Source organism: Gymnoscopelus microlampas (genome assembly GCF_963454915.1).
Source record: "Gymnoscopelus microlampas genome assembly, chromosome: 22".
NCBI classification, from domain to species: Eukaryota; Metazoa; Chordata; class Actinopteri; order Myctophiformes; family Myctophidae; genus Gymnoscopelus; species Gymnoscopelus microlampas.
Genome location: NC_139959.1, coordinates 46410982 through 46423481, shown reverse-complemented (window position 1 = coordinate 46423481; position 12500 = coordinate 46410982). Strand labels below are relative to the sequence as shown.

General features: G+C 37.6%; 1 protein-coding gene and 1 pseudogene across 2 annotated transcripts in view; one reads left to right on the top strand and one right to left on the bottom strand.

Annotated features, from left to right (window-relative positions):
* The window catches only part of LOC311038683 (actin-related protein 3-A-like), a 27636-nt pseudogene extending 23838 nt beyond the window's left edge, over nucleotides 1-3798 (bottom strand). Inside the window, exon 1 of the transcript XR_014602945.1 lies at nucleotides 3678-3798. The product of XR_014602945.1 is annotated as an actin-related protein 3-A-like (transcript). The remainder of the gene's footprint in view (nucleotides 1-3677) is intronic.
* A 2402-nt stretch (nucleotides 3799-6200) lies between these two features.
* The window catches only part of LOC311039187 (NACHT, LRR and PYD domains-containing protein 3-like), a 43216-nt gene continuing 36916 nt past the window's right edge, over nucleotides 6201-12500 (top strand). Inside the window, exons 1-4 of the mRNA XM_084048857.1 lie at nucleotides 6201-6312; nucleotides 8672-8718; nucleotides 11533-11601; nucleotides 11721-11816. The gene's annotated coding sequence lies outside the window, so the exon portion shown is untranslated. The remainder of the gene's footprint in view (nucleotides 6313-8671; nucleotides 8719-11532; nucleotides 11602-11720; nucleotides 11817-12500) is intronic.

The following is a 12500-nucleotide window of genomic DNA, read 5'->3' as shown; positions in this document are numbered from 1 at the left end:
ATCCAGGGCTTTTCCTGTTTTGAGTATTTTTTGTTAGTAGACTTTTTCAGGGGACAGTGTTTGTCATATAGTTTCGTAAAAATAGACAGGAAAGCATCATAGGCTTTATTAGGCTCCTTTGCTGCATATACATGACTCCAAGATTTGGGAAGTCAGGTCTGCTTTGAGTGCTGTTATGGCTTCCGGTGATCTTTTACGGGTTACTACATAGGTGTGATTTTTATTTCCAGTGTTCTTTTTAAGGTTTTGGAAAAATGCAAAAACTGGGAGATGGTCAGTTATATCATTGATAAGTAGTCCGGCTGTTATTTGGCTTTCTATGTTGTTTGTAAAAATGTTATCAATCAGTGTTGCTGTTTCAGTAGTTATTCTGCTGGGTTTGGTAATTACAGGGAATAAGTTATTACTATACATAGTGTCGATAAAATTGTTTGTTTTGCTGTGTCCATGGGGATTCAAAATATCGATATTGAAATCGCCACAAGTTATACAGTATGTACCTTGTTTGCATCAATGCTGCCAAGCATGCTGTCAAGCTTTGCATTAAAAGTGTCGAGGCAGGAGCCTGGTGTTCTATATACACATGTAATAATTATGTTTTTAGCGTTCTCGACAGCAATTTCTACAGAGATACATTCAAGGAGATTGTCAATATTTATAGACATTTTTTTAACCATACTACATTTATATGAAGTATCGACATAAATTGCAACACCTCCTCCAACTGTATTTGTCCTATTTGTTGTAAATAGCTCATAGCCTTCCATCTCCGAGTTTTTGATCCTTTCTTCATCAAGCCATGTTTCAGATGCAGCAATAACATTGAATTTTTCAAACTGGGTTAAATACTCCTTTATGTCTTTTAAGTTTTTGTTTAGGCTTCTACTATTAAAATGTATTATAGAAAAATGATCTTCCATTTTTAAACCTTTGAACTGTTCATCCGTGTAGTACTCACAGTTGTTGATTGTTGTATTGAAGAAATTGCTCTCGGGATCTATTTCACTTCCAAGCTCGTGTATTTTATACTCGGCTGGATCAAAGTTTTTAAAATTTAAATGTTCGTACTTACTGCATAAATTATCTAACTGTACTTCGCTTGCACTTAGGTTAATTATATCCTCAAAATCATCCTCCTCGATATTCCTGAAAGGAAATATTATGTTTTCGTCAGTGTCGGCCATTTTGGTTTAGAGGATTGGATATAACAGCAAATCACTATAATTATGAAGATAGTAATAAATGTAGTAATAATGACAATACATCTCCCTGGTGTAACAATGGAGTTTTGGTTTGGAGGAGTTTGTCCCTGAAGCTGTGCATATATAATGATTTTATCCACAGTGATGGAGAAAATGCTCCTAGTGGAGATAATAATATTTTTTATAATGCCATAATACCAATAATAATAATATTGATGATGATAATAAGTATAATAATAATAATAATTATTATTATAATGATAATAATAGCAATAATAACAATAGTACTTATAAGTGACAAGGTGATAAGGAATGATATGAGATATAATGGAAGTATATGACGTTGATAATATAATAGTATCCATTGTAATATATAATAGCTGATATAATACCAATATGACATAGTAAATGTATATACACATATTTAGGGTTTTATTATATAAATAAGGCATTATGAATATATATATATGTATATTATGGATATATGGATAGGAGTATTTGGCTTATCTCATGTCATGCGTCATGCAAACTTGTCCAGCTCGGAGAGTTCTCTGATGATCAGTGTCTTGGCCTCCTCTGGGGATCCATTCAGCTTGATGTAAACCTTGCAATTGGAGGTCCACGTATACACTATAGAGTGTTTGTTCAGTAACAGTGTTAAATAGCTCTATATTGTGATAGTAATCATTACTATAGAGTGTTTGTTCAGTAACAGTGTTAAATAGCTCTATATTGTGATAGTAATCATTACTATAGAGTGTTTGTTCAGTAACAGTGTTAAATAGTTATATATTGTGATAGTAATCATTACTATAGTGTTTGTTCAGTAACAGTGTTAAATAGCTCTATATTGTGATAGTAATCATTGCTATAGAGTGTTTGTTCAGTAACAGTGTTAAATAGCTCTATATTGTGATAGTAATCATTACTATAGAGTGTGTGTTCAGTAACAGTGTTAAATAGATCTATATTGTGATAGTAATCATTACTATAGAGTGTTTGTTCAGTAACAGTGTTAAATAGCTCTATATTGTGATAGTTATCATTACTATAGAGTGTTTGTTCAGTAACAGTGTTAAATAGATCTATATTGTGATAGTAATCATTACTATAGAGTGTTTGTTCAGTAACAGTGTTAAATAGATCTATATTGTGATATAACAGAAAATACATTTTTAGGTTGGTTTTCCCATTTCATCCAATCAGAAGAAAGACCTCATACAGGATAACGGATAGGCAAGTGAAATGTGTGTGTGTGTGTGTGTGTGTGTGTGTGTGTGTGTGTGTGTGTGTGTGTGTGTGTGTGTGTGTGTGTGCGCGTGTGCGCGCGTGCGTGAGTGTTTGTGTGAATGATTGATAAGGTGAATGATCAATTGATTAATGATTTACTTCATAACTTTAATAATCTATATACACACACACACACACACACACACACGCACACACGCACGCACCCACGCACGCACGCACAAACGCACGCACGCACGCACGCACGCACACACACAGGCAGGGTGAAATGATATGGGATGAGGAAGGCTTAAAATAGACCATCGGCTGTGTGTGCGCGCACGTGTCAGCCCAGCTGTTTCCATTATCACACACACACACACACACACACACACACACACACACACACACACACACACACACACACACACACACACACACACACACACACACACACACACACACACACACACACACACACACACACGTGCATGTGAGTCCAGCTGTTAGTTGCCCCAAAATAAACTGCATGAGAGTCACTAACCTTAATAACAATAACAATAATGATAATAATAATAAAATAATAATCATAATAATAATAATAAAATATATGTAATCCTACTATCCTACTATAATTCTAGTAACCTCTGTAGTGGTGGTGAAGCTACCCGGTTCTCCTCACTGGCTGGACCAATTGCTCTGATTTTGCACACAGCCATTGACCATTACCATCTGTGAACTTAACTGTGAAGCCCGTTTTTCAATTTCATCAAATCTCAGCTTCTTATTAGCGTTTATGTGTCAAACAATGTCGCCTCCCGGGTTGCCAGATCATGTGCGCATATCCCCCCACGGATGCGCTGCGCCGACCGGGTATGGTCTAGTAATAATAACAATACTACTAATAATAAAATATATGTAATAATAATAACAATACTAATAATAATAAAATAATAATCATAATATTAATAATAAGGGTAATAATAATAATAATAATAATAATAATAATAATAAAATATATGTAATAATAATAACAATACTACTAATAATAAAATAATAATCATAATATTAATAATACTAATAATATAATAATACTAATAATAATAATAATAAAATATATGTAATAATAATACAATATTATTAATAATAATAACAATGCTACTAATAATAAAATAATAATGATAATAATAGCAATATTATTAATAATAATTATTATTGTTAATATTTTAAATAATAACTATGACTCACCCAGTACCACAGTCGATCACACAGGCCGGCAGAGGGGCTGCCATGTCGGGATAAAAATAAACCCTCTGTCCCTGTTTAGAGAGAGACTGTCTGTTCTCCTCTCTGTGTGTGTGTGTGTGTGTGTGTGTGTGTGTGTGTGTGTGTGTGTGTGCGTGCGTGCGTGCGTGCGTGCGTGCGTGCGTGCGTGTGTGTGTGTTGTTAACGTCGTGACATTTCATGTCAGAACAAACGACACAAAAACAAACCATCAAAACACACACACTCATCCACTTCCTGTAGAGAGGACTTCAAAATAAAATACCCAACCAACTCTGTCTGTCTGTCTGTCTGTCTGTCTGTCTGTCTGTCTGTCTGTCTGTCTGTCTGTCTGTCTGCCTGCCTGCCTGTCTGCCTGCCTGTCTGTCTGTCTGTCTGTCTGTCTGTCTGTCTGTCTGTCTGTCTTTACTTTTACTTCTACTCCACTACATCTCAGAGGCAAATATTGTACTTTTACTCCACTACATTTACTTGAAAACTTTAGTTACTAGTTACTTTTCAGATGTAAATTATGATATAATGAAACACACATTAACCACTTTAAACCTATTTTATACCTAGGCTATTTGAAAATAGCAGATCTACAAGCTCACAACGCGTCGCATCGCGACGCGTTGTGAGCTTGTAGATCGGCTATTTTCAAATATTTAGTACTTCTACTTTTGGTACTTTAAGTACATTTTGATGCCAATACTTTTGTACTTTTACTCAATTTTTTTACTTTTTTTACTCAATGAAGCACTGGAGAAATAGTCTGTATGTGTAATTGTTTGTTTTAGTATGACCTTGTTTGTTTGATGTGTTTTTATCTATTTTTTTTTTTTTACTTTCTTAAATATGTGTCTGCTTTAATCTGTAGGCCTATGTAATTATGGACCCCCTGTGCGTCTGGAAAAAAGTTTGAATTGAATTGAATTGAATTGTTGCATAGTAGTGTGTATATCTGTCTGTTCTTAAATGTCATCATGATGTGAGTGCGTGGGAACTCATTTTAAATAAAACATTGTGCTTTCATGAGCGATCCAGTTTAGAGGACCTTGTGCACAAATGTACCGAATGGAAAAATAACTTTAAATAAATGGAACGTGAAGTAAACAAGCAGTGGTGGAAGAAGTACTCAGATATCTTACTTAAGTAAAAGTAATGTAGAAATACTCTGTTACAAGTAAAAAGTCTGTAATTCAAAATGTTACTTGAGTAAAAGTACAAAAGTAATTGATCAAAATGTGCTTAAAGTAACAAAAGTAAAAATGTTTGAAAATAGCAGATCTACGACCTCACAGCGCGTTGCATCGCGATGCGTTGTGAGCTTGTAGATCAAATAGCCTAGATATAAAATAGGGTTAAAGTGGTTAATGTGTGTTCTATGTAAAAAATCTACTTAGCTTAAGCATAGTACTTGAGTAATAGCGCGGCACTCGGTGCCGCGCTATGAGCTTGTATATCTGCTATTTTTGAATAGCCAAAGCTAAGTGGTTAAAAATTATTGTGATGCTATGAACTAATTTCGCTGGGGACCCCCTGGTACTCTCTCAAGGACCACTGGTGGTCCCCGGACCACTGGTTGAAAACCACTGATCTAAAGTAAACACCACAATGATCAACATGTCCATCTATGTTCTTTATAAACCACATTAACCAGCCTAATTAGGCTATTTATGTTATTTACACATACAGTCACTATAGTATGGCACAAATTAAATAGCTGTAAACCACCAGAGATTAAACATTAAATGTTGATCATTTTATAGACAGACTATATCTCAATAAAAACGTTAAAGTTTAACATTTATTCATGGTTCAACTTTTCCTTCATCTAAACAGACTCAGCGAATCCTCATTGTTTCCCGTTCAGACAAGCTTTTAGATCCCGCCCTTCTGTATCCGGTCGTTTCCATGTGCACACACATGGCCACAAACAGCCGTTTCCGTATCCGCTCTAGAACGGAGGTGCAAACTACAAAGCGAAATGGACAGCGTTTGAAACGCGGTACAACCACGTCCTAAAACCTTGTTCTTCATAGCATAGCATTGAGACTAAACACACGGTGTCATACATGTGTTTAATAATGTACTTTAGTTGTTCTATCGTTAATTAAATCATATTTAGTCTGTGATTCTGTGTCCGCATGAAGACACAAACAAGATGGCTGCTACAGCAAAAAACGTAGAGCCCTTTGATTGGCTGGCAGAGTGAGGAAACAGCGCCACAGACTCACCATAGAGTTCATACAGTGGCCGAACACGGTATCGCATCCGTAGGGAGTAAAGGCCCACCATCATGTGTTGCTGATCCGGTCTGGGTCTGTAGACCGGATACGGAAATGGTGCTTGTGTGTAATGTGTGTGCGCGGCGCAAAGTGTCGGATACGGGAGGCGGGCTCTCACAGATCTGACTGGCAGATGTTCCAGATGTTAATGATAGATGGACGAAATCCACGGATAAAAGTAAAGTTATAGTTTTCATCTAAACTAAAGTCCGAGGAACAAGAAGACAAGATGGAGGATCTTTGTTCTTCTCAGTCAGTGTTTTATCTGTAAAGTCATGGATGTGTTTATTTATACATGTTGATGTGGATCAGCTGTTACACTGAGACAGGTAGAGTTATATTTATATTTATAAATATGTTTACAAAGCGTCTGAACTAAACTGTAACTTTTCAGGATCCACGCCCTGTTTTTCCTCCAAGGAATATTTATACGAGGAAAGACCTGATAATCAAACAAACAGGGTGTGATAATAATGAACAATACGCTGTGTTCGTTACAATGGATTCAAAGTCGTTTATTATTTATTATTTAGTCTCAATAAGTTTAGATGTTTGTGTGACTTTAGAGGAGATTAAACAGTTAAAATGTGAAGCTGTATGTCCATCGTTACAACTTGACTTATGGATTTATTTATGTTTTCTCTCTTTCTTTGTGTTTTTACCCTTACAAGTAAAAGTCAGAAATTCTGAATTGAGTAAAAGTACAAACGTTTTGGTATCAAATGTACTTAAAGTACCAAAACTAGAAAGTACTCATTACGCAGTTCCATTTCAAAAGTTTCAAATGTATACAAATCTTTTGAAAATAGCAGATCTACAAGCTCACAATGCTTCGCATTGTGAGCTTGTAGATCTGCTATTTTCAAATGGCCGAAATGTATATTGAAGTGGTTAATGTATGTTTTGTAATAATAATCAAAATCTACAAAGTAACTAATTAAAGTTTTCAAATCATTGTAGTGGAGTAAAAGTACAATATTTGCCACTGAGTAAAAAAAAAGTACCGAAAATTGGAAATACTCCAGTACAGTAGAAAAAAAAAACTCAAAATTGTTCTTAAGTACAGCTTTACACCACGTAGTGAGCTTTTAAGTGCGTCACATGAAGTATGAATCGGGACGCCAGTGGTCTCTGCTCTCCTTTGAAACAGCTCCCCCTATAGTAACAGCTTTCTATGGGTCACAGAGCTTTCAGTAACGTAGGCTCGCTTTGTTGTGTTTTTTTTTTAATGATTTGAAGTAGTTGAGCTACAGAAAAGCTTAGAGGACACGTGACACAGACTTCTGCACAACTTCTATTCTATGTGCTTAAATGTGCAGCTTTGTTTCTCAGCTGTTCAGCTGTTTTGGTATCAAATGTACTTAAAGTACCAAAAGTAGAAAGTATACCTGGCAACCCTGACGTAGCCCCGACGGTAAGCGTGTTACGTCACTTCCTATACTGTCTGCGACGCTAGCGAGACGTACATCGTTTAGCTGCGCAAGACGCTAAACGTTGACATTATTGTATTGTTGTGATTTGAACACACACTATCACTGCTAACTACTACCCTATCTCTCTCTCTACTGTGCGGCCACTTTATCGCTGCTTGGGCTGACTGTCTAGCTAAAGGACTAACTTTGCCGTTGGCTTCACAGTTAGCCTAGCTTTAGCTTTAGCTTAGCGGCTACTTTGGGCTGCTGGGCGATGGCTTCTCTCTCCTCCCCCCCCTCCTTACCCCCCGGGAGGGAGTTTTTCGTTGCCACTGTCGCAAAAATGTCTTGTTCAGGGTGGGATTGTCGGGTCTTTTCTCTACATGTAAAGTGTCTTGAGACAACTTGTTGTGATTTGACACTTTAAGAAAATTTAATTGAAGAAGCCTCGTTCATTATACTCATGGGGGTTCTCCTTCCATTCCGACATCTCGCCACTCCGACTGGTTCACATGACGCTGGTCATGGATGAACTTCAACCTGGTGTTTGCTTTTTCTCCATTTACAGTCCGTACATCTACATAAACGTTCATATTTCTAATATAAAGTGCTGACCTCATGGCCACGGATGTTAAAAGTACATACGGGTCCTCAAAAGTACCTGTATCATCCGTATTGTTTAATAAAAAGCATTTTAATCCGATCGGTGGCCATTTTCTCATAGAGTTATAATGTAATCAGAGTGCAATACACCCCCCAACCGATAGGATCGCGTAGTTGAAAGCATATGAAGGAAATGGCCACCAATCGGATTGAAATGCTTTTTATTGAACAACATGGAACATACGGGTATTTATGAGGACCCGAACAGAATTGTAACATCCTTGGCCATGAGGAGAGAGAAAGGGACACAGCTGAGATGAATAAACTGTGATTAGAGTCCGAGGACCAATTTTTATGGGTTGCGAGTAAATACCCCCCTTTGTATTTGTTTCCTAGATTTAAAAAACATATCTATTATTTCAAAAGATTTAAAAAAAAAAGTTTTCATCAATTAAAAACAATCCAATAGTTTTAATACATAAAATAAAGATAATCAAGCTGATCCAAATGTGTTGTGAGCTTGTAGATTGGCTATTTTTTGCCGAATGTTTGCCAGATAGGCATCCTGGGGTTCATGTGGTTATTCATAATGATGTAATGATTTCTCTCTCTCTCTCTCTCTCTCTCTCTCTCTCTCTCTCTCTCTCTCTCTCTCTCTCTCTCTCTCTCTCAGGATGTTTCTATTGAGGGGTTTCAGAGCCATGCAGCATTCTCCACTCGGTAAGAATATAAAACTATCTTTTATTGTTCTACATTAAAGTGATCATTTAAAGGTTAGATATATTGTTTAGTTAAATAAGTAGTAAATAGCTCTACATTCATTACTCATTGTTATAGAGTGTTTAATTGTTCAGTAACAGGAGTCTCCATGTCTCTCCAGCTCTTTAATGAACATGAAATGCACTTTCAGGCTTTCAGCCAATCAAACTAGCTAAATACACATAAATGTAAGCGTTCATTAGATATGATAACTTCTCGCAAATATGATAACTTCTCGCAGCAGATCAAACATACAGGTAATGCAGCAGCATTGACAGTGAAAGCAAACGATTCTGTTCACAAATATTAAATGATCTGTTTTTCTCAGTTGGAATCTCACCGGTTTGTTTACGCAAGCCAATCAATGTTTCACAGGCTGAACCAAATGGACCGCTGCCACCCGTCCCTTAAAATACGGAATCGTCCCGTAATTGGAAACTAAAAGACGCGTCCCGTATTGAACTGATACGGGACGCACTTTGTCCCGTATTTTAAGGTCGGGGAATCAATTTGATTTTTATTTGAATGACAGGGCGATTTATGAGCTGTCCTGTCTGTCTCTGCTATGTTATTGGGAGAGTGGGAACGCAGTGACTGCCAGTGGTAACAGCCCAACTCACTCCAAAACCAACTCACTCCAAATCGAGCCCAACTCACTCCAGACATCTCCCTCCACAGCAGAGCCCAACTCACTCCACACACTTGGCCAACTCCCTCCACACACTTGGCCAACTCCCTCCACAGCAGAGGACAACTCACTCCACAAATTTAATTTGCACAACTCACTCCACAAATTATTATTGAGGAAGACATTTGTGCTTAAGTACAATATTGAGGAATTAAGTACAATATTGAGGAATTTGTTACTTGAGGAATTTGTTACTTGTGGAAGACATTTGTGCTTACGTACAATATTGAGGAATTAAGTACAATATTGAGGAATTTGTTACTTTTGTACTCACTCTAACTCTATTCTGTTTTAGGCTTCACTCTAACTCTATTCTGTTTTAGGCTTGGTTAAAGTTTTAAATACTCTCTCTACAAAACAGTCTCTACAAAACAACTTAATGGTTCTGGGGGGGCGGGGGGGCTCGCTGGCCCCCGTCTTGTTAGGCTATTATTGAGCCTTAACAGTATCTATGGCCGTGGACTGTTAACACTTTGGCACTTGGAGTCCAGTGTTTGTTAGATGTCTTATTCTATTGTTGGTCAAATCAAGAGGTGTTGTTATATTCCTCGTTAAGGTTTTGTTTTTTGACCTAAACCACCATGTTTAGTCCCAGTGGATCCAAAGTTTCTCTTTATATTGCATTATATTATAGTTACTTTACACCACTGACACATTGAACCAATATTACACTGGTGACATTGCATGGAGTGAGTTGGCTTTGGTCCTGGAGTGAGTTGGCTTTGGTCCTGGAGGGACATGGTCTTTGGTCCTGGAGGGAGTTGTCCGAGCCCTGGAGTGAGTTGGCCAAATATTTCTTAAGTCTTCATGGAGTGAGTTGGATTTGGAGTGAGTGGGTGGTATTCCTGCCAGTGAGTCAGTGTTGCCAAGTATAGTGAGAGAAATGAGCCAGGCGACCTACAAAAACAAGCCAAAAACAACAACATACAAAAAATATAAGAACCCAAAGGACCCAAGCACAAGTGTCACAGTTCTTCATGAATGAAACATCTCCTGAGATCGCTTCGGTATGGGATATTACATATTATTTATCTGGTTGTGTTTTTTAACAAGATAGTATTTTTTTTTAATCAGTATTTCTATTTACCTGCCCTGGCAGCCTACATATTTACTGCTGATGTGGGCATAGTCTAGGCTATTTCAGTAGACTAATATGGTTGATTGTTTATTAATGTTGTGTTTTTAAAGTCTAATAAATAAACATTTATTTAATATATATTAATCAATATAATTAAATAGTGTGCCCATTTAAAGAATAACTCTTATATATTAATCAATATCATTAAATAGTGTGCCCATTTAAAGAATAACTCTTATGTTGTTATGCTCATCTGGAAAACGGAATTCTTCATAATGGATTAACAGTTAATAAATACATAAATAATAGAATTAATATATAATAATTCAATAGAATTAATATAAATTTCATAGATTTTTTTATTTAGATTTCATAGATTTCTATGCATTTCAGGAGTTTGGGGGGCTGGCTCCAAAATAATTCAATAACCCTAAAAACCTTAACCCTAAAACCGAAATAAAGTATCAGAAAAAACTCCCAAATCCGCGCGAAACCCGAAAAAAACACCCCACGAAAAAAACACCCCACGCATGCACACGCGCGTGTCCCGTTTTTCCATTTCTGAAAGGTGGCAACCCTACCCTTACAGGTCTGTAACTCTGAGAGTGTACATATAGAACCAAATGGACCCTTACAGGTCTGTGACCACCATGAGGCCAATTTAAAAAATGTGTGGCAGAGGTTCTGCCTTGGCCTACAGGGAGTATGTGAACCGTTTCACACTGACCGGTCCAACGGAGATTAGCTGTTTACAGAAGGACAGACAAACGGAGGCAAAAACGGAATCTCTGGGCTTAATTTATAACTGACATAACTGTATATTAAACTCCAGGTGGAGGTATTTCATTTTGGGTAATTTTAGAGTGATGAATATTAGTAAGTTTCTCCTTACTCCAAGGTTTTATAAGGTCATGTTTACCTGAATGTATGGACACATCTGACCATTGTTCTAAACCAATCAAACTCACCTGAGAATGTGTTTCCTTGTATGGTCATGTCCTGTATCAAGTCCTGTGAGAGCTATGAAGACATCTAGAGCACTAGAGACGTCTTCTTAGACTGAACCACAACAACACAGGTAAGACTTATGGAAAAAAATCATAACTGGATTCATATTTATATTCAACGTGGGTTATGTGAATGTGTTTTTTTTTGAGTGACAGACAGACAGACACATGTTCTGCTTTATTTTGACAGTGAGTAGAGAGACAGTAAAGACAGAGAGGACGACCTGCAACAAGGTTCTTCAGGAGGGATTCTAACCAGGACCAGCTGTGGTACGTTCTCTACCAGGTGAGCTACCGGGGCACAACCCTCACATTGACCCTGATTCATCTAGCAAAGAAGAGATTACCTATTTGGGATGTATTCTTGACAAATACCTGACAGGAGAAAGCATGGCGACAAAGGTTGTCAAAAGAATAAACCAGAGAACCAGATATATGGGCAGAGTTTCCTCTTGTGTCAACCCTCAGGCCCTCAGGACCCTCTCAGGGGCCCTGATTCAGCCCCTGTTTGACTATGCTTGCACCTCTTGGTACTCCAACACCTCAGTGTCACTGAAGACTATAAGCTTCAAACCTCCCAAAACAAACTGATTCGGCTACTCCTCGGTCTGGGCCCATGACCCACCTTTCTCCCACCCATTTTGCCAGCCTAGGCTGGCTCAGGGTGGAAGACAGGGTTAAACAACTAAAAATGGGACTGGTCTTCAAAATTGTCAATGCAAATTTGCCCGATATGCCCCCTATTCCCACATATCTGAGTAAACACCTCCAAAAAGTTAGCGACACCCACAGTCACAATACTAGAGGGAGCGTTAACAACACTATGGTACCACCCACCCATAAAACAAACATGGGCAAATTCTCCTTCTACAGCACTGCCACCCAGGTTTAGAATAGTCTAACCCCATCCCTCAAAAAATGCAGTTCACTGGGCTCGTTTAAAAGAGCCTTAAAAACTCACCTTTCTGGA